The 24,053-nt window shown below is 42.5% G+C and overlaps 1 pseudogene; it reads right to left on the reverse strand.

The window, feature by feature from the left end:
• The window catches only part of LOC126071324 (calreticulin-like), a 46,955-nt pseudogene extending 24,454 nt beyond the window's left edge, over positions 1 to 22,501 (reverse strand).
• Between the last annotated feature and the right edge of the window lie 1,552 nt (positions 22,502 to 24,053).

A 24,053-nucleotide genomic window follows, 5' to 3' on the forward strand; every position in this document is an offset into this window, starting at 1 on the left:
TTGTAGCAATCTGAACTCCCTAGGGGAAAGAAAAAAATGTTTACAAAGAACTTCTATGTTTAGAGAGAAGTTTTGCTGTGTGATGTGTAACCCTTTCCTCTGAATTTGTAAAAGAAACGTTCAGTAAAATCTACATTCTTCATCAGTGCTTTGGCAGTTAGATTTGTTGTTGTTGCTTGTTGGGTTGTTTTTGCTGTTGTTGTTTTTGTTTGTTTAAATAATTTAATTTTTTTATTGTTGTTGAGAATACACATGGCAAAAAATATACCAACGCAAGTTTCTACATACACAGTTCACGTATACAATTCACTGGCATTGATTTCATTCTTTGAGTTGGGCAACAATTGTACTGAGTTTTTCCTCCCACATTAACATTAACTCACCTCCTCCTAAGGTTCCTATCTAATCTTTGGAGGTACCATTGTCAGTTGGATCCCACTTGTTTGTTTTTTAATATAACATTGAAAGTGGATTCAAGGTTGGCACTAAGAAAAAGCTAGACTGCTCTGAGGAGTCCCGGTTATATATATAGGTTACAAGTGCAGAACACTGGACACACTACAGGCACTTGATAGAGGTGATTTCCCTGACCTCCTATGCCTTTCTTCTGCTGAGGATAGGAACCTCGTTTTGAGCACGCTGCCTTATTGTAAATAGATGCCTTTGAGAGTGCCTGCACAGCTTATTACCCGCTCCTCTTTTCTGAGAACAGTCCCCTGTACTGTAGCCGTGTTGACACTATGTCACCTCACCTCCTTGGTCTATTTATATTAGGCTTCAGGTTTCTCTCATGTCTTTGAAGAGTCTTACTCTGTGTGTGTGTGTGTGTGTGTGTGTGTGTGTGTGAGAGAGAGAGATGGGGGAAGCGGGGGGTAGCTATCTCATCAGGAAATTTCTGTTCCAAATCAATCTGAGCCTTTTCTTCAACAACAGTGACTCTCATTATGACCTCCTGAGACGCACAGCGACTTCTATCAAAAATCTTACCAAACATGATGTAATACTTGGATTCTGAGTGCATATCCTCTTGGTTCAGGGTGTCAGGGAAGTTTCACATATCCACCACCACAATCGATGCCTTGCTTGTGTTTTACTGAAAACTGAACCACCTAGGTTTCATTTTCATTGCTTAACGACTTAACTCTGGTTGAGAGGGCGTAAAACTTGGCATCTTCACTGGTCTGGAGACCTAGGAGCAGAAAGCATACAGTCTTCAGGCTGAAATACCCAAAGAGCTGCCAGACAGACCGAGCATTTGGCCTAACCAATCTCTAGTACTTTCTTGCTCACCTAACATGTGCCAGGTAGCATGCTGAATGCTTTACACACTTCTCTCATTCAAGCCTTAGAAGAAACCTGTAAAACGGATATTATCCCCACTTTACAAATTAGGAATCTGAGTCATGGAGAGGTGAAGTGACCTGCTTAGGGTCACACAGCTAGTAAGAAACCAAACTGGTATTTTAAGCTTCATTTGTCTGATTCTTTCTTTCCCCTCTACCCCATTGCTTCTGATTTTCAAGAGATTCTTTTTTTTTTTTTTAATTTTTTAGTTTTTATTTTGCTTTAAATGAAAGTTTACAAGCCGAGTCAGTCTCTCATACAAAAACTTATATACACCTTGCTATATACTCCTAGTTGCTCTCCCTGTAATGAGACAGCACAATCCTTCCCTCCACTCTATTTTTGTGTCCATTTGGCCAGATTCTGACCCCCTCTTCCCACTCATCTCCCCCCCCTTCCCACTTATCTCCCTTCCAGACGGGAGGTGCCCACATAATCTCATGTGTCTACTTGATCCAAAAAGCTCACTTGTCACCAATATCATTTTCTATCCCATAGTCCAGTCCAATCCCTGTCTGAAGAGTTGGCTTTGGGAATGGTTCCTGTCATGGGCTAACAGAAGATCTGGGAACCATGACCTCTGGGGTCTTTCTAGTCTCAGTCAGACCATTTAGCCTGGTCTTTTTGGGAGAATTTGAGGTCTGCATCCCACTGCTCTCCTGCTCCCTCAGAGGTTCTCTGTTGCGTTCCCTGTCAGGGCAGTCATTGGTTGTAGCTGGGCATCACCTAGTTCTTCTGGTCTCAGGATGATGTAGTCTCTGGTTTACGTGGCCTTTTCTGTCTCTTGGGTTCATAATTATCTTGTGTCTTTGGTGTTCTTCATTCTCCTTTGCTCCAGGTGGATTGAGACCAATTGATGCATCTTAGATGGCCGCTTGCTAGTATTTAAGACCCCAGATGCCACTCTCCAAAGTGGGATGCAGAATGTTTCAAGAGATTCTTTAATACTGTTCCGTGGCTTTACAAAAACAAAGTCTCCTTTCTTCTGAGGCCCTCTTGTTGTTGTTGTTGTTAGGTGCTGTCAAGCCTGTTTCAACTCATAGCAACCCTATGTACAACAGAACAAAACACTGCCTGGTTCTGTGCAATCTTCATAATCATTGTTATGCTTGAGCCCATTGTTGCAGCCACTGCATCAATCCATCCTGTTGAGGTTCTTCCTCTTTTTCACTCACCCCCTACTTTACCAAGCATGATGTCCTTCTCCAGTGATTGATCCATCCTGATAACATGTCCAAAGTATGTGAGACATAGTCTCGCCATACTTCCCTTTAAGGAGCATTCCAAGACAGATTTGTTCATTCTTTTGGCAGTTAATGGTATAGTCAATATTCTTTGCCAACACAATTCAATGGTGTCAATTCTTCTTCGGTCTTTCTTATTCATCGTCCAGCTTTCCCATGCATATGAGGTGACTGAAAACACCATGGCTTGGGTCAGGCACATCTTAGTCCTCAAGGTGACATCTTTGCTTTTCAACACTTTAAAGAGGTCTTTTGCAGCAGATTTGCCCAATGCAATGCGTCGTTTGATTTCTTGACTGCTGCTTCCATGGGTGTTGATTGTAGATCCAAGTAAAATGAAATCCTTGGAAACCTCAATCTTTTCTCTGTTTATCATGATGTTGCTTATTGGCCCAGTTGTGAGGATTTTTATTTCTTTATGTTGAGGTATAATCCACACTGAAGGCTGCGGTCTTTGATCTTTATCACTAAGTGCTTCAAGTCCTCCTCGCTTTCAGCAAGTAAGGTTGTGCCATCTGCATAAACACATGTTAATGAGTCTTCCTCCAATCCTGATGCCCCATTCTTCTTCATATAGTCCAGCTTCTTGGATTATTTGCTCAGCATACAGATTGAATAAGTATGGTGAAAGGATACAACCCTGACACACACCTTTCCTGACTGTAAACCACGCAGTAATCCTTTGTTCTGTTCCAATGACTGCCTACCTGTACAGGTTCCTCATGAGCACAATTAAGTGTTCTGGAATTCCCATTCTTTGAAATGTTATCCATAATTTGTCATGATCCACACGGTTGAATGCTGTTGCATAGTCAATAAAACACAGCTAGACATCTTTCTGGTATTCTCTGCTTTCAGCCAGAATCTACCTAACACCAGTAATGATATCCCTGGTTTCACATCCTCTTCGGAAGCCAGCTTGAATTTCTGGCACTTCCCTGTTGATACACTGCTGCAGCTGCTTTTGAATGATCTTCAGCAAAATTTTACTTTTGTGTGATATTAATGATATTGTCTTAGTCGTCTAATACTGCTATAACAGAAATACCACAAGTGGATGGCTTTAACAAAGAGTAGTTTATTCTGTCACAGTCAAGTGGCTACAAGTCCAAATTCAGGGCGTCAGTTCCAGGGGAAGGCTTTCTCTCTCTGTCCGATCTGGAGAAAGGTCCTTGTGATGCATCAGTCTTCCCTTGGTCTGGGAGCATCTCAGCAGGAACCTCAGGTCCAAAGGACACGCTGTGCTCCAGGCACTGCTTTCTTGGTGGTATGAGGTCCCCATGTCTCTCTGCTCGCTTCTCTCTTTTATATCTCAAACGAGATTGGCTTAAGACACTACCTAATCTTGAAGACCTCATCAGTATAATTGCTTCTAATCCATTTTATTGCATCATAGTGGTAGGATTTACAACACATAGAAAAATCAGAAGATAGAATGGTAGACAATAATACAATTATACAAGGGAATCATGACCTAGCCAAGTTGACAGATATTTTTGGGGGACACAATTCAATCCATGACAGATATTGTTCAATAATTTCCACATTCAGTTGGATGTCCTTTCCTGGGAATAGGCATAAGTATGGATCTCTTCCAGTTGATTGGCCAGGTAGCTGTCTTCCAAATTTCTTGGCATTGACGAGTGAGCACTTCCAGCACTGGATAATTATCAGTGCATCCTGATTGCATGTTTGATCAATTTCAGACTGCAGAAGCTGGTAAAAAATCTTCAGTTTCTTCATCTTTGGCCTCAGTGGTTGGTACATAAATTTGAATAATAGTCGTATTGACTGGTCTTCCTTTAAGGCATATGGATATTACCCTATTGCTGACAGTGTTATATTTCAGGATAGATCTTGAAATGCTCTTTTTAACAATGAATGCAATGCCATTCCTCTTCAAGTTGTCATTCTTGGCATAGTAGACCATATGATTGTCTAATTCAAAATGACCAATACCAGTCCATTTCAGCTCACTAATGCCTAGGATATCAGTCTTTATGCATTCCATTTCATTTTTTACAATTTCCAATTTGCCTAGATTCATACTTTGTACACTCCACATTCCAATTATTAATGGTTGTTTGCAGCTGTCTCTCGTCATTTTGAGTCGTGCCACATCAGTAAATAAAGGTCTCGAAAGCTTGACTGTATCCATATCATTAAGGTTGACTCTACTTTGAGACTGCAGCTCTTCCCCAGTTGTCTTTTGAGTGTCTTCCAACCTGAGGGGCTCATCTTCTGGCACTATATCAGACAATGTTCTGCTGCTCTTCATAAAGTTTTCACTGGCTAATTCTTTTCAGAAATAGACTGCCAGGTCCTTCTTCCTAGTCTGTCTTAGTCTGGAAGCTCAGCTGAAACCTGTCCACCATGAGCGACCCTGCTGGTATTTGAATACCAGTGGCATATCTTCCAGCATCACAGCAACAGGCAAGTCCCACAGTATAACAAACTGAGAGACACATAGAGGCTGAGGCCCTCTGGGTGACCAGAATTGGGCTCTGCCATGCACAAGTGTTGTGGTAGCAAGAGGCCTGCTCTGCCTCTTACAAATAATCATCATTGCTAACATGTACTGAACACTTACCCTTTACTAGGCAATGTGCTTCACTTACATCTATTCTCTTAACCTTCATAATAACCCCATGAGGTGGGTTCTCTAATATCTCCACAATACCATGAAGTCCCTGAGGCTGTTTCACTTGTCCAGGGTGAAATAACAAGTAAAAAAACCAAATCTGTTGCCATGGAGTCAATTCCAACCTTTTGGTTCGCAGCTGTAGCTCTTAACCAGTGTACCACCAGGGTTTCTGAATAACCAGTAAGTCTGTCTAATTCCAGAGCTCTTCCCACACTCAACCATTAAACTTTCTCTCCTTCCCCATACAGTAGCAGGGCTATAAGGAAGCTCAAAGCCTTTTTAATAACCATGTTGCTTTAAAGATGAAAAACTAAGTCCCGGAGAAGGAAAATTACTTATCCAAGATCATATGGCCACAAATCACCAAACTAAGATATGAGCCTGGTCTCCTGATGTCCAGGCCTGGTCATTCCATTATTTCATGCTGCTACTCAGATTGCTGGTTATGACTCTGACTCATAACTCCCTGAGCCTCAGTTTCTTCATCAGCAAAATGTGGACAATTATCGCTACCTCATAGGGTTCCCATGAAGGTCAAATGGGTAAGAGATATGAGAAGCACTTTGTAAACTATAAACACAAAACATGAGAAGGGTTATCATTATTCATACTTTAGTCAGATCCATGCACAGGATCCCTCCTCTCAGTCCCTGAGCCGGGTGAGCATCCTTCCCTCACAATCCCACAGTTCTCTGTACTTCCCTGGGTCACGCTACATTGCAACAAGGATTATTTCAGACTCTTTGAATAATTTTTAATTTCCTGAAGAGCAGGGACATCTTACATTCCTAGCATCTACAGCAGGGCCTGACATAGAGGAGAGGATCAATAAAAATGTCTTAAGTTATAAGAAGGCTCAAAGGTCATGGATCCTGATTCAGACAATGTCCCTTGCATCTATTGCACACCAGGCTCTGTGCTAAGCATTTTCATGAGATTCATAACAGCAGCCAGGAAGAAGATATTGCACTGGGAGCTGTCTACATTTTAAAGAATATGCTTACTTCCTCCAAGATCTCAGGTGGGGCTTGAGTAGCCAGGGGAGGCTTCATGGAGGAGAGAGCAGGCACAACGGAAACAGCTCTGAGCCCATAGGCAAAAGACCTAATTTTGAGTCTTGGCTCTGCCAAAAACTTGCTATGTAGCCCAATATAATCCCCCCAACCTCATTTTTGTTCAAGGGCCCTTCTAGACAACAGGGTTCTTCTAGAACGCCAAGGGTCTTTCTAGACAACAGGAACCTGAGTGGAATGACTTGGGAGCGACAACAACCAAGGAATCAAACAGGTCATGGTACCTGTACAAACTGCCCTCGGAGCCACCAAAGCACAAGTGGCCCATCAAACAGGTCATGGTACCTGTACAGACTGCCCTCGGAGCCACCAAAGCACAAGTGGCCCATGAGTGACTCAGTCTCCAACTCTCTCCTATCAGATCTCAAATGCCCAAACCAGTTCTCATTCTCTCCTCTAATAAGCATGAAAATGAGATTCATAACAGTAGCCAGGAGGGACATGATGGGAAATCACTCCAGGGGATGATCAGATCAATGGATTCTGTTTATAGGACAAAACTTCCTCAGACAAAAACTCATGCCTATAGACCTTGTCTTCAGAGATTGCCCTTCTTCCACATTATTTGACTCTTAGGACAGCACTAATGAGCACTGCAGGTGATGATTATTATTTCCGTTAATATCAAGGCTCAAGGAAGCAAAAAGATTTGTCCAAATCATGTAGCCCATAAATCATAGAGCTGGGAGTTACCCTCAGTTTGCCTGCTCCACTCTTCACCATACCAAGACGCTTTAGGAAAGAGCAATATTGGGAGGTTGTACAGTACTTTCCCCTGTTTCAAGTGCAGAGTATTATTTGAAAAATCCTAAGATTACAACCTAGGAAACCCTATGGGGCAGTTCTACTCTGTCATATAGGGTCGCATGAGTCAGAATCAACTCAACAGCACACAGCAACAACAGGGCTGGGGAAAGTGGTATTGTCAGTGATGATGAACACAGTCCCTGGAGTCAGATCCAGAGTCAAATTTCAGTCCCACCTCTTGCCAGCTGTATATGTAGCATTGGATAAATAGTCTAATCTCTCTGAGGCCACTCTGCAAAACTGGGAAAATAATAGTAACCTCCTCATAGTGTTGTTGGGAGCATCAATCGGAATAACGTACTTAGGAAGGGTTTAGTTTTAAATGCCTGTTGTCCAACCAATAAAAAAATAGTCATTACTGTTTTGCTGAGATTTCATCCTTCTCCATCTACTACTTCTGTGTTTTAGGAAAAAGAACTGAATTGGTGATCATGGATAAATACGATTGTATAGAAGTCAGAATTTTTCCAGTCAGTTACTATGTTCCTGAATTCCAGTATTTACCTTTATCTTTTTCTTTGTCTCCATAAAATTTTCCTGCAGTGAGCTGAAATTTACCGTAATCTGGACTATGTTTAGATTCCACCCATCTGCTTTTCCATCCATCTATGAGGCAGAGGAGAAAAAAGGCAACACATAGAAATGATCTGTGTTTTCTTAAAGACAATAAAATGCAGCTAAGGCTGACCAAGCTTTAGGAAAAAGATAAGGGAATACCTGGAGGTGACTCCAATATTCTTGAAATTCCCCTCACTGTCTGCTACCTGAATCCCACCATTCATCATGTTGATGCTCCATCCCACCCTTTACCATGTGTGCTAAGTCCTAAAAACCACCATGGGAATGTATAGTTGAAAGGCATGAGACATTTATTCTCATAAAAGTAGATGGAAAAATCTTGTTAGAGAGACTAAATCCTTATATGTATTTTTATATTTATTAAAATACAATTAAAAAATTAGCTCACCAAATAGACCAGCAATACCATTTTATACTTCTTGAATTCGCAATGATATTCTTCATTCAATTTCCAGATACCCTTTTTTATTGCTTAAACTTTTTAGACTCTCCCTTGCAGTTTCAAGGAGATGCTGATAAATTTGTTTTGCTTTGGCAAAGATGGCATTTAGACGAATGGGCATTTTTTGGGGGACCTGGTGCCCCATCCAAACATTCAGTGCCTTTCTGATTTCACACCTTAGAGTTGCCGACTCCTACCTCCTGGGCTCACCATGGTCCCAAAGTCACAGGGCAATTTGGCATCTTGAGACAGAAGAAGCCTTGGGGGTAGCCTTTATTTCATCTCCTTCTTGCAGCTGAATGACTATTTCTCAAATCTTCTCCCCAATATTTAGAGTTACTACCTTAGCTCTGCCCATAAATACCCCACATCAAAACATGTCTAAGAAAACCACTCTGAACTGGCTTTGTCAGCTCCTCTTACTCAGGTTTGACCAGTCAACTAGTTTCCCTCATGAGACCCATGGAGCTTGGACTTGCTTTCCGTGGGCTTTCTCTGCCTCTCCCAAGGTCTCAGTATTAGGCCAGGGCATCTTGGTGTCCGCCTTACCCGCCCACCACTCCCCCTAAAGGAAGGACCCCAGCAGGTTCTTTCTGCCTGAAGATCCTGCTTCCCTGACCATAGCTGACCAAATGAAAGATAAGGATTGATGCCCAAGTCAAAAGATTTGTTATTAAATGTTAGTTCCTGCATTTGGCTCCCTAAAAACCTCACCTCATTTATTCCCAGGGACAATGCTATGAAACAGGTATTGCATTCGTTCTCTTTTGCATCTAATAAGTGAATCCAAACCTGTCTGATTTCAAACACTGTCTCTCCTCTGGAAGAAGAGAAAGATCAAGAAAAAGTGCTATGGAGAAACAAAAAGTGTAACAATAACATCTACTGTTTACCAACCATATGTTAGGCATTGTGCTGAGTACTTTGCATGCATTTTCTTATTGCATGCTTATATTAGCTTTGTAATGAATGTCCTATTTTTTCTCCATTCCAAAGCTGAGGGAAGCAAAACTGAGAAACTTGCCCAAGAGCCAAGTTTATAAGTAAGTGGGTAAGCCAATCTCAGACCCAGGCCTATGCAATACCAGTCTGTATTTTTGACCCCTATGTTCTACTTTGTCCTATAAGGTCGCTATGAATCGGATTCAACTCAACAGCAATTTTTTTTTTTTGGTTATACTATATGGCAGAATTAATATGGCCCTTCTAGCCATAGTCTTTGTGACTCCCAAATAATAACTGGGTGGGACTATGCAAATAAGGTGCATGGAAACTGTGATGGTCAAGGTTATGTGTCAACTTGGCTGGGCTATATTTTCAGTGGTTTGGTAGTTATTTAATGATGTAATTTGGCAGTTATGTAATGATGTAGTCATCTTCCATCTTGTCGCCTAATGTAATTATCCTCTATTTTGTCATGTGTTGTAAATCCTAGCCTCTATGCCTGTGGTTATGGTCCCATTTGGGAATGATTTGTCTGTTAGGTTAATGAGGCAGGATTAGGGTGGGATGTATCTTGAGTCACCACCTTACTAGAAGATGTGACTCAGATCACCACCCTTATTCAAGTCATGCCTTTACTTGAGTCACACCTTTTATCTTACAAGAGATAAAAGGAGAGATATGAGCGGGGGAGGGGGGCCACTACCACCAAGAAAGAAGAATTAGAAGTGGAATGGTCCTTTGGACCCGGGATCACTGTGCTGAGACCTCCCAGACCCAGGAGACAGAAAGAGAGAATTGTAATACTAGAGAAGTCAAGAAGCACCAGCAGAGAAGTGGCAGCAGCAGAGGCAGCAGAACCAGGAGGCTGGCAGGAGATGGTGCTGGGGTCTTCCAGGCCCATCGAACAAGAAGGCTGATCGCTTTCAGGCAGGCGGTTTGCTGATGGAGTGGGGCGCCTTTGGGCACTTGGTGGAGCTAGGCTAGCAGACTCACTTTGCTAGAGAGCTGAGTGCCTTTGGGCTGAGGCTTGTTGGAGGAGTGTAGTGCCTCTGGGCACTTATCAGTAGAGCTAAAGAGCTTTGTAACACTTGCAGGGCAGAGGCTGGGCCAGCCCAATAGGACCAAGGAACCTAGAGGCCAAGGGCCAGGGAGAGGCCGGCCTGTGGGTACGGCCAAGAAGCTGTCCTGACCTAAGAACTGTATCCTGAGTCCTTCCTGATCCTGAATTATAATCTGTTACTTCCCTAATAAACTCCATAATCATGAATATTATCTGTGAGTTCTGTGTGGCCATTACAACAAATTATCGAACATAGCAGAGCAGTACAGAATGCCATGGGAGGGATGACTGGTGAATTGGTAAAAAGGTTGGAGAGGGGAGGTACATCTGACCCTCACCTCAGTTAATCAGCTTTGGGCTGTTGATGTTGATGGTGAATCTCTCTCCCTTTCGTGAAGTTAGAGGAAGTCAGAAGCGCCTGCCATGCCATTCTTATAGATGCTACCACCTTTTCACCTTTTCTAAGTCTTTTCTTCAAATAGGCCAAATATCTATAGGTCCCCAGAGATACACCCAACAAAAAGTAACTAGTGGCTTGGACTTGGCATATCTAGCTGATAGATGCACACAATCACATCCAAGCCTGTAGAGATACAGAATCAAGGGAGCCATACAACCATGATTCCTCTGTCAAATGAATTTATCTCCATATCTGCACCTCCCAGCATGTCTGGCTTGGGATAGAACTCAAACCAAAAGACCAGGTTAAGTACTCATCTCTGCCACTAGGCTTCAGCAGTATTTTTAACCTCTATGAGACTCAGTTTCTTCATTTACAGAAAAGGGTTACCTAACTCACAGAGTTTCTGAGAGAATTAAATGAAATAGCATATAACATAGTGTTTGCCACATTACAGGTGCTCAGTAAATATTGCTTGCAGCTAAATCTGTATATACGTGTATAGGTATACAAAGACACATATTACAAAGGGTAAACGCTTTGAAGACAGGAGCTGTGCCTTTCCCAGCACCTGTTCCTGAGCCTGGGACAGAAAAGGTCCTTTAGAAAATGCTTGCCTAAGTAGATAAAAATACATATCTGCTGCTCTTACTCAGCATCGTCTGATTGTATCCTGTAAAAGAGAATTTGCTAGATCAACTAAAGCTTATCTCCTTCGGTGGAAACATTTTGTCAGCCATTTCCAATGGAAAAATTTTCTAGATATTGCAAAAGATGTGGACCTCTTGTAAACAAAATTTAAACTTTCTTGAAGACTCAAGATCTGCATCAGGCTATAACGCACATAGAAGTATGTGTCTGGCTCTGAAGATTTTCTGTCTCCACCATTGTTTTTCTGCTGTGAGTACTCACTTCTCTCCGGGGTCAATGTGTTTCACTCTAGAAATTCACCCAGCTCACGTGAAACCAATGGACCTACATCCTGGCTTACCTACCCACCAGCTCACCTGCCTGCTTACTTTCTTTCCACCTGCCAAACCAGAATGGCCACATCTGACAAGACGAGAAGAGGGAGAGGCTTCAGCTGTCTTCAATAGATTTCATCCATCCATCCATTTATTCTTTATTTTTTTGAGGTCTTATTATATACTATGAGTCAGAATCGATTTGACATCAATGGGTTTTTTTTTTTTTTCTTTAAATTATATGCTGGTGATCTTATACACAGAAAACCCTAAAGAATCCTCCAGAAAACTACTGAAACTAATAGAAGAGTTCAGCAGAGTCTCAGGTTATAAGGTAAACATACAAAAATCACTTGGATTCCTCTACATCAACAAAAAGAACATCGAAGAGGAAATCACCAAATCAATACCATTCACAGTAGCCCCCAAGAAAATAAAATACTTAGGAAGAAATCTTACCAAAGATGTAAAAGACCTATACAAAGAAAACTACAAAGTACTACTACAAGAAACTAAAAAGGACCTACATAAGTGGAAAAACATACCTTGCTCATGGATAGGAAGACTTAACATAGTAAAAATGTCTATTCTACCAAAAGCCATCTATACACAGAATGCACTTCCGATCCAAATTCCAATGACATTTTTTAATGTGATGGAGAAACAAATCACCAACTTCATATGGAAGGGAAAGAAGCCTCAGATAAGTAAAGCATTACTGAAAAAGAAGAAGAAGATGGGAGGCCTCACTCTACCTGATTTTAGAACCTGTTATACAGCCACAGTAGTCAAAACAGCCTGGTACTGGTACAACAACAGGCACATAGACCAATGGAACAGAATTGAGAACCCAGATATAAATCCATTCACATATGAGCAGCTGATATTTGACAAAGGCCCAGTGTTAGTTAATTGGGGAAAAGATAGTCTTTTTAACAAATGGTGCTGCCATAGCTGGATATCCATTTGCAAAAAAATGAAACAGGACCCATACCTCACACCATGCATAAAAACTAACTCCAAGTGGATCAAAGACCTAAACATAAAGACTAAAACGATAAAGATCATGGAAGAAAAAATAGGGACAACCTTAGGAGCCCTAATACAAGGCATAAACAGAATACAAAATATTACCAAAAATGACGAAGAGAAACCAGATAACTGGGAGCTCCTAAAAATCAAACACCTATGCTCATCTAAAGACTTCACCAAAAGAGTAAAAAGACCACCTACAGATTGGGAAAAAATTTTCAGCTATGACATCTCCGACCAGTGCCTGATCTCTAAAATCTATATGATTCTGTTAAAACTCAACCACAAAAAGACAAACAACCCAATCAAGAAGTGGGTAAAGGATATGAACATGAACACGCACTTCACTAAAGAAGATATCCAGGCAGCTAACAGATATGTGAGAAAATGCTCTCCATCATTAGCCATTAGAGAAATGCAAATTAAAACTACGATGAGATTCCAACTCACTCCAACAAGGCTGGCATTAATCCAAAAAACACAAAATAATAAATGTTGGAGAGGCTGCGGAGAGATTGGAACTCTTATACACTGCTGGTGGGAATGTAAAATGGTACAACCACTTTGGAAATCTATCTGGCGTTTTCTTAAAAAGTTAGGAATAGAACTACCATACAACCCAGAAATCCCACTCCTTGGAATATACCCTAGAGAAATAAGAGCCTTCACACGAACAGATATATGCATACTAGCAAAAAGCTGGAAGCAACCAAGGTGTCCATCAACGGATGAATGGGTAAATAAATTGTGGTATATTCACACAATGGAATACTACGCATCGATAAAGAACAGTGACAAATCTGTGAAACATTTCATAACATGGAGGAACCTGGAAGGCATTATGCTGAGCGAAATTAGTCAGATGCAAAAGGACAAATATTGTGTAAGACCACTATTATAAGATCTTGAGAAATAGTATAAACTGAGAACACATACTTTTGTGGTTACGAGGGGGGGGAGGGAGGGAATGTGGGAGAGGGTTTTTTACTGATTATTTAGTAGATAAGAACTACTTTAGGTGAAGGGAAGGACAATACTCAATACATGGACGGTCAGCTCAACCGGACTGGACCAAAAGCCGTTTCCGGGATAAACTGAATGCTTCAAATGTCAGCGGAGCAAGGGCGGGGGTTTGGGGACCATGGCTTAAGGGGACTTCTAAGTCAATTGGCAAAATAATACTATTATGAAAACATTCTGCATCCCACTTTGAAATGTGGCATCTGGGGTCTTAAATGCTAACAAGCGGCCATCTAAGATGCATCAATTGGTCTCAACCCACCTGGATCAAAGGAGAATGAAGAACACCAAGGTCACACGATAACTACGAGCCCAAGAGACAGAAAGGGCCACATGAACCAGAGACTTACATCATCCTGCGACCAGAAGAACTAGATGGTGCCTGGCCACAGCCGATAACTGCCCCGACAGGGAGCACAACAGAGAACCCCTGAGGGAGCAGGAGAACAGTGGGATGCAGACCCCAAATTCTCATAAAAAGACCATACTTAATGGTCTGACTGAGACTAGAGGAATCCCGGCGGTCATGGGCTCCAAACCTTCTGTTGGCCCAGGACAGGAACCATTCCCAAAGACAACTCATCAGACATGGAAGGGACTGGACAATGGGTTGGAGAGAGATGCTGATGAAGAGTGAGCTACTTGTATCAGGTGGACACTTGAGACTGTGTTGGCATCTCCTGTCTGGAGGGGAGATAGGAGGGTAGAGAGGGTTAGAAACTGGGAAAATTGTCACGAGAGACTGGAAGGGCTGAGTCATTGGGGGAGAGTAAGTGGGAGTATGGAGTAAGGTGTATATAAGCCTCTATGTGACAGACTGATTTGATTTGTAAACGTTCACTTAAAGCTCAATAAAAATTATCAAAAAAAAAAATGGAAACCATGTTCACGTGGTCAGAATAACACTTGTGTCAAAGAAGTCTTTGAGGTTCAATCCAGTGAGCCAGGCAAACGATTTTTGTGAAACCCCAAAATATTTTCAAGAAGGGAAAGGGCTCCCTAGAATTCTGAATATGGTGGCATTAGTGGAATTTTAATGTGGGAAAGTATCTAGCAATAAGGCAAGCTTGTTAGAAGGAGAAAATATCAAATGTTTCAACTTCTAAATGTGTTCTCTTCGATGACTATGTAATTGGGAACTGTTTTTTATTTTCTATTAATACTTGAATTCTATTGTTTCCTATCATGCCTATGCTAAGCTCACTTTGTATTAAGTTCTATGTTATTGTGTCTTGCCACGTTAAAGTAATTATCTGTCTCTACAAAAGAGATTTATTACCTTCATGAATCTGACCATACACACATCTTAAATAAATTAATGAACTGACAAAAAAAAAAAATTATATGCTGGGAGGTGAACAAAATAAAGTCTTTTTCTTCATGGAGCTTACATTTTAATTGGAGGGAAAGATGACAAACTTTATACAAAATAGTGTATAAATATAAAATATAATATCAGGTAATAATTCTATTTGGAGGGCTTGATGACTTAGTGGTAGAATTTTCTCCTTCTGTGCAGGAGACCTGGGTTTGATTCCCAGCCAATTCACCTCGTACACTGCACAGTCAGTGGAGGTTTGCAAATTGCTATGATGCTAAACAGGTTTCAGTGGAGCTTTCAGATGAAAATGGACTAGAAAGAAAGGACTTGCAATCTACTTGCCGAAAATCAGCCAGTGAAACCCAATGGATCACAATGGTCTGATCTGCAGCTGATCATGCGGATGATGCAGGACCAGGCAGTGTTTCATTCCATCGTGCATGGGGTTGCCATGAGTTAGGGGCTGACTTGACAGCAGCTAACATTAACAAAAATTCTATGAAGAAAATTAAGAGTGGCAGGGTATTATTTTAGATGGGATGTTTTAGAAGCCTCTGTGCCGAGATGACATTTGAACTGAAATTTTACTGAAGAGAAGGAGTGAGCCACATTCCAGGTTAGCTACATGGGTAGAATGCTACCAAAGAGGGAGGACAGGGAGCAGTGCTCACTGAGACCTTACTCTGTTCCAGGAGCTGTGAGATATCATTTCCGTATCTCACCTTATTAATTCTCACAGCGCTCTGCAAGGCAGTTAGGATAATCACCCCTATTTTATAGAGACCCAGAGAGGTTAGTAAATTATCCAGTCATCTACTAAGCAAGTGGCAAAACCAGGACTTGAAGTCTCATCTCCCTGACGCCAAAGCCCTAGCTCTTGCTGCCACATCCCTGTAGCCCCCAAGAGGTTTCCTTGCCATCGGTTTGTACTTGAGAACTGGAAAGGCCAGCTGGATCTGGCCTCTTTGGTTTAGGCATCTGTCCAGGGAGATTCTTTCCCAGGCTCAGCATGTCCGAGTATCCACGATTCACAGACGGTCCCAATTGCTTATCAGTCAGGGGCCAGAGAAGCAGGCTGTTCCTCAGCCCTGCGGGGCTCTCCTCAGTGGGTCTGAGCCAGCTGGGCACAGAGGCCTTTTTTCTCAGAACGTCTCTTCAGCCAAGTTTTCATGGTCAAGTCTGAGAGCTGGCAGAATTAACATTCACACACACACACCTTGTGACTTCTGCATCATTCAGGCCCTCATCTGAATTCCAGTTTCTTTCTGCCTGAGTTTGTACTTTTACAGTGGTTAATGCCATCGCCATTCACCCTCCCTTCATACTTATTTGTATCATTAATACGATGATTCTCCATCTAATCAATTCCTGCATGTCTTAATGTGCCAGGCCCTATGCAAGGCACTGGATTCCAAAAGCCCATGTCGTTCCTGAGGCCACTGGTATCATTACCTGCTGGCCACCTGACACCTAGCAAATTGCAGCAGTGGCCAAAGCATCCCTTATAGAAGCAGGGGTCCTGGGTTCAGCTCCTATCTCTGCTACTGACTTACTGTGTGACTTTGGGAAAGCCACCTCTCCTTTGGGTTTCAGTTTCCCCTTCTGTACAGTTAGAGGCTTGGCACACTCTGGTGCTGCTCTGTGGCCTGAAATAGTCTGGAAGAATAGCCTGACTCAAGCTCTGCCATGGATCCATGAAATGGCCTTGGCATGTTATATCCCCTCTCTGAACCTCAGTTTTGTCATCTGTAAATGGGAAAAAGGAGGGCATTTGGAGTTAGATGAGCTCTCAGGGCCCTTTCAGTTCTGATATTTGAAGAATGTAAGATTTACCTTCCTTGAAGATGCTGAGCTCACTTAAAATGTGGGCAAGAAGGCCTTCAACTCACTGGACTCAGAGAGCGGTGGGGCAGGGAGCAGGAATAATGTAAGAAAAATAGCTCTGATATCATGTAGTCCTGGGTTCAAACCCCGGCTTTACCTCTTAAAAGCTATGTGACCTTAGACAAATAATTCAGCTTTTGGGGCTTTAGTTTTACTGTCTATAGGCTGGGAAAAATAATAATTACTTTTCAGGATTGAGGTGAGGATTGGATTGTGCAAAGCATCATGCCTTGTGAATAATACTATGCTTAATAAAGGTTATGTAAGGCATGAGGTAGGGAGCCTTGATGGCACAGTGGTGAAAATGCTTGGCTGCTAACCGAAAGGTTAGTGGTTTGAACCTACCAGCTGCTGTACGGGAGAAAGATTTGACAGTCTGCTTCTATAAAGATTACAGCCTTGAAAACCCTATAAGGTAGTTCTAATCTGTTCTGTAAGGTCACTATGAGTTGGAATTGATTCAACAGCAGTGGGTTTTTTGTTTTTTTTTTTTTTTTTTTGGTCAAGGCATCAGGTACAAGAATTTAGCTGTAAAAACCAGAGATTAAGAGCAGGAAATACAGTCCCAAGAAAAAATAGGAACAAGAACAATTCTTTTAATTTTTAATAGTTTTTTAAATTAAAAGAATAACACTAGTTCTTTGTTGAAAATAAAGAAAAATTAAAATCATCTGAAATTCCATGATTTTCCATTTTCTTCTATCCCTTTTTCTACGCACAACCGTCTTTTACATAGCAACAAGATATACCTTATATATGATTTTGTAGCTTTAACATTTTATGTGAGATCATAAACATTTCCACGTGACATTAAACACTTCTAAAACATCTTACATGTGTATTATAATTTACTTAATTGGGTCCCTACTGTTGGACACTTAAATCTGTCTCTAAATATGTAAAACTATAGATAACGTTCACTTTATGTTTATATGTGCATAGAGCTTTGTTCACATCTCTGATCATTTCCTTAGGGAAAAATAATTTCTAGAAATAGAGCTACCCAGGAAAAGGGTGTGCATATTTTTAAGGCCATTGGTCAGTATTGCTTACTTTGGCTCAGAAAGGCTGTACTCACCTTCACCAGCAGGACCAGGGCACCAGGTCAGGACGGGAGCAGCAGTGGCAAAAAATGCCTCATCCCAACCCACTGGGCTGGGCCCCTTGGGGTATCTGGTTCCAGAGTTGAGGTGGGAGGTTCTTGCAGACTGCAGGTGAGGGCCTACCTATGGAATCTTCCACGTCCTCAGTCAGGCTTCACCCTCCTTCCCTGATCATCCACCACTCCCAGGCACTCTTGTCACTTACTGAAGACTCTGGAATCTGACTCATAGTCTTCCTTTCCATTCAGACCCACCATCATCAGGTGATTTTCCCGTCTATAGGACAACCCATCCAATGCTCTGATCTCCCAGTCCCCTCTTCTCCCCTTTCCTCTGAGCTTCCCCTCCAGCCTAGTTTAGCCACCTGCTGCAATACCCACACCCTAGGACTTAACATCACTAGAAATCATTCCACCTCTGAAATTTCGAACACCCTCCTCCGTGACCATGGCCTCCTATCCTCCAGTTCTCACACTTTGTTACTTGAAGAACACCTGTTCTATGACCCACTCCATTTCTTTTCAGTCAACCAGCTTCTTCCAGCCTAGCTCTCACATTCCTTCCTCCCTCTCTTCCTTCTTCCTCCTTTTCACAAACTTAACTGAGCACTTTCTATGTGCTGGGCACTGTACCATGTGCAGAGTTTGTCAAGTTGGAAGAGGTGTGGATCCTTCACTTTGCTCAATCCTCTCAACTCCCTTGGCCATTTGCCTTTCTACAAAGCCCCACCTGTTTCAGCCTAACAGGCTAACCTTCACTTTGCATCCCAAATTAACTACTTAAACTCTACTCTGCTTTCCTCAGGCAGAGTTCTCCAAAACGTAGCCTACACCTGTTGTATTCACTTCCTAAGCTCTCATCCACACTTCAACTCACTGTAGTTGGGCTTCTAGCTCCACTACTCCACTGAGTCATCAAAGTCTTCCAAACTATAAAACGGAATGAACACTTTCCAGACTTTATCTTACTTGACCTCCCATATGCTTTGACACTAGCTGTGTAACCTTGGGAAACCAATCAACCTCTCTGAACCTGTTTCCTTATCACCGAAAAGATAAAGAGCATCTTCCTGATAAAACTGTTGAGAGATTTGATAAAACAATGTATATATATAAAGAAAAAAAAAATTCCCTGGTATACAATAGGCATTCAGTAAAGATTAACTCATGATTCTGTTCTGAGTTTGGTTTCTGACAATCAGAAAGGGTTTGCCTTGGCTAGTATGAGGATTATGATCTCTGGAAAGGGTCATTTCCCAGGGCAATTCATTCACTCATTCAACAAAAAATTATTGAGCATCTACTGTGTGCCTGTTCTAGGCACTGTTACTAGGTGCTGTGGATATAGTAAAGAAGAAGTTTCTCTAAGAAGGAGATGTTTAAGAATGATGAGAAGGAGCAAACCATGTAAAGACCTATGACAAGAAGGACCAGATTTCCCAATAAGCGAGGTATGCACTGACCCATTTGTGCCTTCCTACCAATCTGCAGCATAATTTCACTTTTCCACCACCACAGCCAAGATATGGTGAAACCCATGTAAAATTGCTCACTACAGATTAGCAAGTAAATACAATTAAGCCCCTGTGTACCTTGCTCAGTGCAAGCCAGTGCATACCCTGCTTACTGATTAATCTGTCCCTGCTTGAGAAGGATATTCCAGGCAGAAGTCACAGCAAGTGCAAAGGCCCTGAGATGAGGTTGAGCAAGAAAAACAATGCAACTGGAATGCTATGAACAAGTAGGAGAAAAGATTGGAGAGGTAGGCGAGGGTCAGCTCACCGAGATTCTTGTAGTCATGTTAAGAAGATTAGATTTTATTTAAAGAGGAAAGCAGCGGAGATTTTTAAATTTCAGAATAATATAATCTGATTTACATTTAAAATGGCTCATTTTAAAAACTTATGTGAGAATCGACTAGGGGGAAGCAAAAACAGACGTGAGGCTGTTCACAAGTTTACTACAACAGTCCAGGCAAGAGATGATAGTGAGGGACGAGAGTGGGATTAATATAAATATGGGAGATAAATGATCAAGTTAGGAATATATTTTGAAGGCAGTGTCAATTGCACTTGCTGATGAATTAGTTGTGGGGGAAGAAGAAAATAAAGGAATAAAAAAATGACTCAGATTTTTTTCCTGAGCAACCACGTGAACAGTTGGGCCACTTAAACTGAGAAGATTAGGGGAAGAGCAGGTTTTAAAAGGAAAATTGGTTTATACATCTGCCTCTTAAGAGTTTGGGTAGAACAAATCAGTGCCTAAATCTTTCCAGCTCTGAGTACCCTAACAGTACTGGATTTCTGGATTTGCTAAGTTGAGGATAAACCTCAGAATCCTGGTGACCCATAACCAGCCTCCTTAACCAGTGTGCAGAATCAGCCCCTTAGCACTTGTCCCTGATCTCTCTTTTCAGCACAATTGTTACATTTTGTGTTCATCTCTTTAAGGTAGACACTTGACCTCAACAATTAAATGTCTCTAAATCCTACTTCAAGGAGCCCTGGTGGCACAGTGATTGAGCGCTTGGCTGCAAGCCTAAAGGTCAGTGGTTCGAACCCACCAGTGGCTCCTTGGGAGAAAAGACCTGGCTATCTGTTCCCATAAAGATTACAGCCTAGAAAACCCAATGGTGCAGTTCTACTCTGTCCTTTAGGGTTGATATGAGTTGGAATCAACTTAACGGCACAAAACAACAACAAATTCCATTTCAGGAAAATTTCTCGGAATAATTCTCTTCATGGGGCGCGAATTTTTGAGGGTGTGTATGTCAAAGTTCAGATCATTCAATCATCCAGTAATCCTTCCCTGGATACCTCTTTGGGATAGGCACTGACTTTGATGCAGATAGGCTTGCTGGGTTTTGCTCCTGATTTTAGCCTCATGGACTGTCTTGGGTGTTGACTCTTGAGGCCCCTCTTGCCCTAATTCCATGGAGCATTTCAGAGATGTTTATTGATAATATCCTTGGGCATTTCACTCCTGCCACATTGGGCAAGTGGTGTTCAGTCCTTGGGGAGGTGACTATAGGTCCGTGCATGTTTTTTCTGCCTTCTGAAGGAAGAGTTGAGATGTGAGTAAAAGCCAGCCCAGGGAGGGGGGTGGGCCCGGGAGCTAGCAGTCAGAAGCTTAGCTTCAGCAGGGCTCACTGCAAAGGATGGCTGAGGTCAATCAGAAAATGGGGGACAACCAAGCTCTCCTTGGAAGAGGCTTGTGCCTTGTAAAAGGTTTCTCCACAGCCAGCCGGTGAAGCTGAAGGCCTTCCTGCATCCTACTGTTTAGCCAACTCCTAAACATCTCTCCTGTCAGGCCCTTCCTCTCTACTCCCACTACTGCTCTGGGGCAGACCTCACCACTTTCCACAAAGAAGATTACAAATACCCTCTCACCCTTCCTCCATGATCTTTCTGTCTCTAGTTGCAACTTCAGTCAGCCTCACAATTCATCCTCCATGTTTTTGCTGAAGTGGTCTTTCTAATACCTACATCAGATCTTGTTTCTCTCCTGCTTAACACCTTCACTAACTCCCCACCAATTTCAGGAGATAAGATTGGAGAGGTAGGCAGGGGCCAGGCTTCTTAGCTCCCTTAATCAGGTCTTTGCCTGCCTCTCCACCCTCCCCTTCACCCTGTCCTGAAAATAAAACTGCGTCTGTTTCATAACTTGGAAGCTTTGTACATGCCGTTCTTCTGACAGGATGCCCTTCTCCCATCCCTGTACATCTGATAAACTCTTACTCATCCTTCAAAATACTGCCTGGGTTTCATTTTCTCCCTTAAGTCTTCCTGTCCACCCCTCCCTTCCAGGGATTATTCACTTCTTTCTCTGCACCATGCCTGCACCTTGCTATCCTCCACACAGTGTTACTTGTATGACAGATTGGGAAACTAAGTCTCAGAACGTGGAAGGGGCTTAATGAGGCTTTCAGGGTGGAACATGGGCTCAGATCCAAACAAGTGCCCTATCACTGCACCCCAATACCCCTACACACACACACAGAATATTTTGCAGGCTAAATCAGCAAAATTGAAAGTCTGTCTTTACATAAGTAAGCTCTGCTGTAATTCCCTTGATGTTCCTGAGACATTCCAGGGAGGAGGCTGGGCAAGGGGACCTCCCAGGTCCTCTGAGCTCTGGTATTTGATGAGACACAGACATTTTTACTATTATGATTGTTGTTCTTGCATGTTGTCGAGTTAATTCCGACTCATAGCAACTCTTCAGGGTTCAGTTGTTTGAGTTTTCAGGATGAAGGGAAGGGAACATTTTACTGTACACCTAGTATATACTAAGGACAATGCTTTAAACACTTTATCTCATTTAATTCTCGGAACATATTATTACCAGTGTTTTATAGAGACACAGGATAAAGCGACTCATCCTTGATCATACAGCTAGGAAGTAGCGAGCAGGAATTTGAACTACATTCCTTCTGGCTGTAAACGGGGTCCCAACTGAGAAAGGCAGGCTGAACGCAGGGACAGGGAATTGAGGAAGAGCAGGTCTGCTCTGTCACCCCACCCAGTCCCGGCTGCTTACCCCCGTCTTCGAATTCTTCGCGTAAGTAGACCCGGCCCTGCACCCGCGCCCCCAGGGTGCAGGCCGCCAGCAGCAGCGGCAGCAACCGCAGCCTCTTCATTCCGCAGAGCCCGGCGTCCCCGCGCCCAGCCTCTGGGCGCTAGTAACCTGGCCAGGTGCTCTGCGCTGCTACCACTGCCTCTACCCAAACCCTGGGGCAGGAGTTGGGAACACCTGCACTCCGCCCCTGGCCACTTCCCATTTGCAGCCTCAGGGGTAACTGAAGGCCGCAGCCAATGGTCGGGTACCACGCGCAGAGAGCGCTGGAGGATGCGAGGCTATGAGGGGACTGACTGATTAGGTGTTGAGGGAGCTTCAAGGCACGGTCCCTAAGGGGTGGTATAGCGTCAGGACCAGCTGAGGCCAGCCTCTGGGGTCCAGTGAGCTTGGGATCTGCTGCCTGCTCAACGTTGGTGTAACTGGTTTCAAAATGCTCTCGCATGCTTCGGTTAATCATTCCTCAATCCCTCTACCCCTTCACCCTTCCTTCCTGCCTGCCTGCCAGCCATCCATTCATCTATCCAGCCTACAAGAAACAGTAACACTGTAATGTCTATTTTTAAAAATGATTTATTTTATTTTTTGTTGTTGTTGAGAATATACACAGCAAAAACACCAATTCAGGTTTCTACTATGTGCAATTCAGCGACATGGATTACAATATTCAAGTTGTAAAACCGTTCTCGCATTCCTTTTCTGGGTTGTTCCTCCCCTGTTAACATAAATTCATTACCTCCTAAAGGTTCCTGTCTAACCTTTTGAGTTGCTCTTGTCACTGATCCCATATAGATGGATCTTAAAAGAACATCATGTTCAAGGCAGACATTCTTTGCTGGTTAAGCTAAACTATTATTTTGTTTGTTTTTATTGTTTGGTTTTAAGAAGACTTCAGGGTGTATTTTTGGTTTAAGGCTTAAAGATCATCTTGGGGCAACAGTTTCAGGGGTTCATGCAGTCCCCATGCCTCCAAAAAGTACGGATTCCATAAGAATTTGAAATTGTATTCTGCATTTTTCCCCCTTTGATCAGGATTCTTCTATAGAATCTTTGATCAAAATGGTCAATAACGGTAGCTGGGCACCATCCAGTCCTTCTGGTCTCATGGCAAAGTAGTTGCTCATGGAGGCAATTAGCTACACATTCCATATTCTCCTCCTATTCCTGACTCTCCTTCTTCTGTTGCTCCCGGCAAATAGAGACCAATTATGCCTTGGATGGCTGCTTGAAAGCTTTTAAGACTCCAGGCACCATGCAGCGAACCAGGAGGTAGAACAGAAGCACTATACATGTTATTAGGCTGATTAACTGGGATGTCCCATGAAACTATGACCCTAAACTTCCAAACCAAGGAACCAAACCCCATACGGTGTTTGGTTGTACATAAGCAGCCTCAGTAGCTACTCTTTTTTTTTTGGGTCATTACTTTTTACAGGTGTATGATTTACTGACAGCAATTCCATTAACTGGCTGTGCAACTGCACTCTTAATCAATGAAGTTTTTCCATCACTATAAACCCAAACTCAGTACTCCATAAGTAATAACCTCCCTTTTCCCCCCTCCCTCCTGCTCTTGGTAACCACTAATAAACTTTGGTCTCTATACATTTGCTGTT

This window comes from Elephas maximus, chromosome 3 (assembly GCF_024166365.1).
Source record: "Elephas maximus indicus isolate mEleMax1 chromosome 3, mEleMax1 primary haplotype, whole genome shotgun sequence".
In the NCBI taxonomy this organism is placed as follows: Eukaryota; Metazoa; Chordata; class Mammalia; order Proboscidea; family Elephantidae; genus Elephas; species Elephas maximus.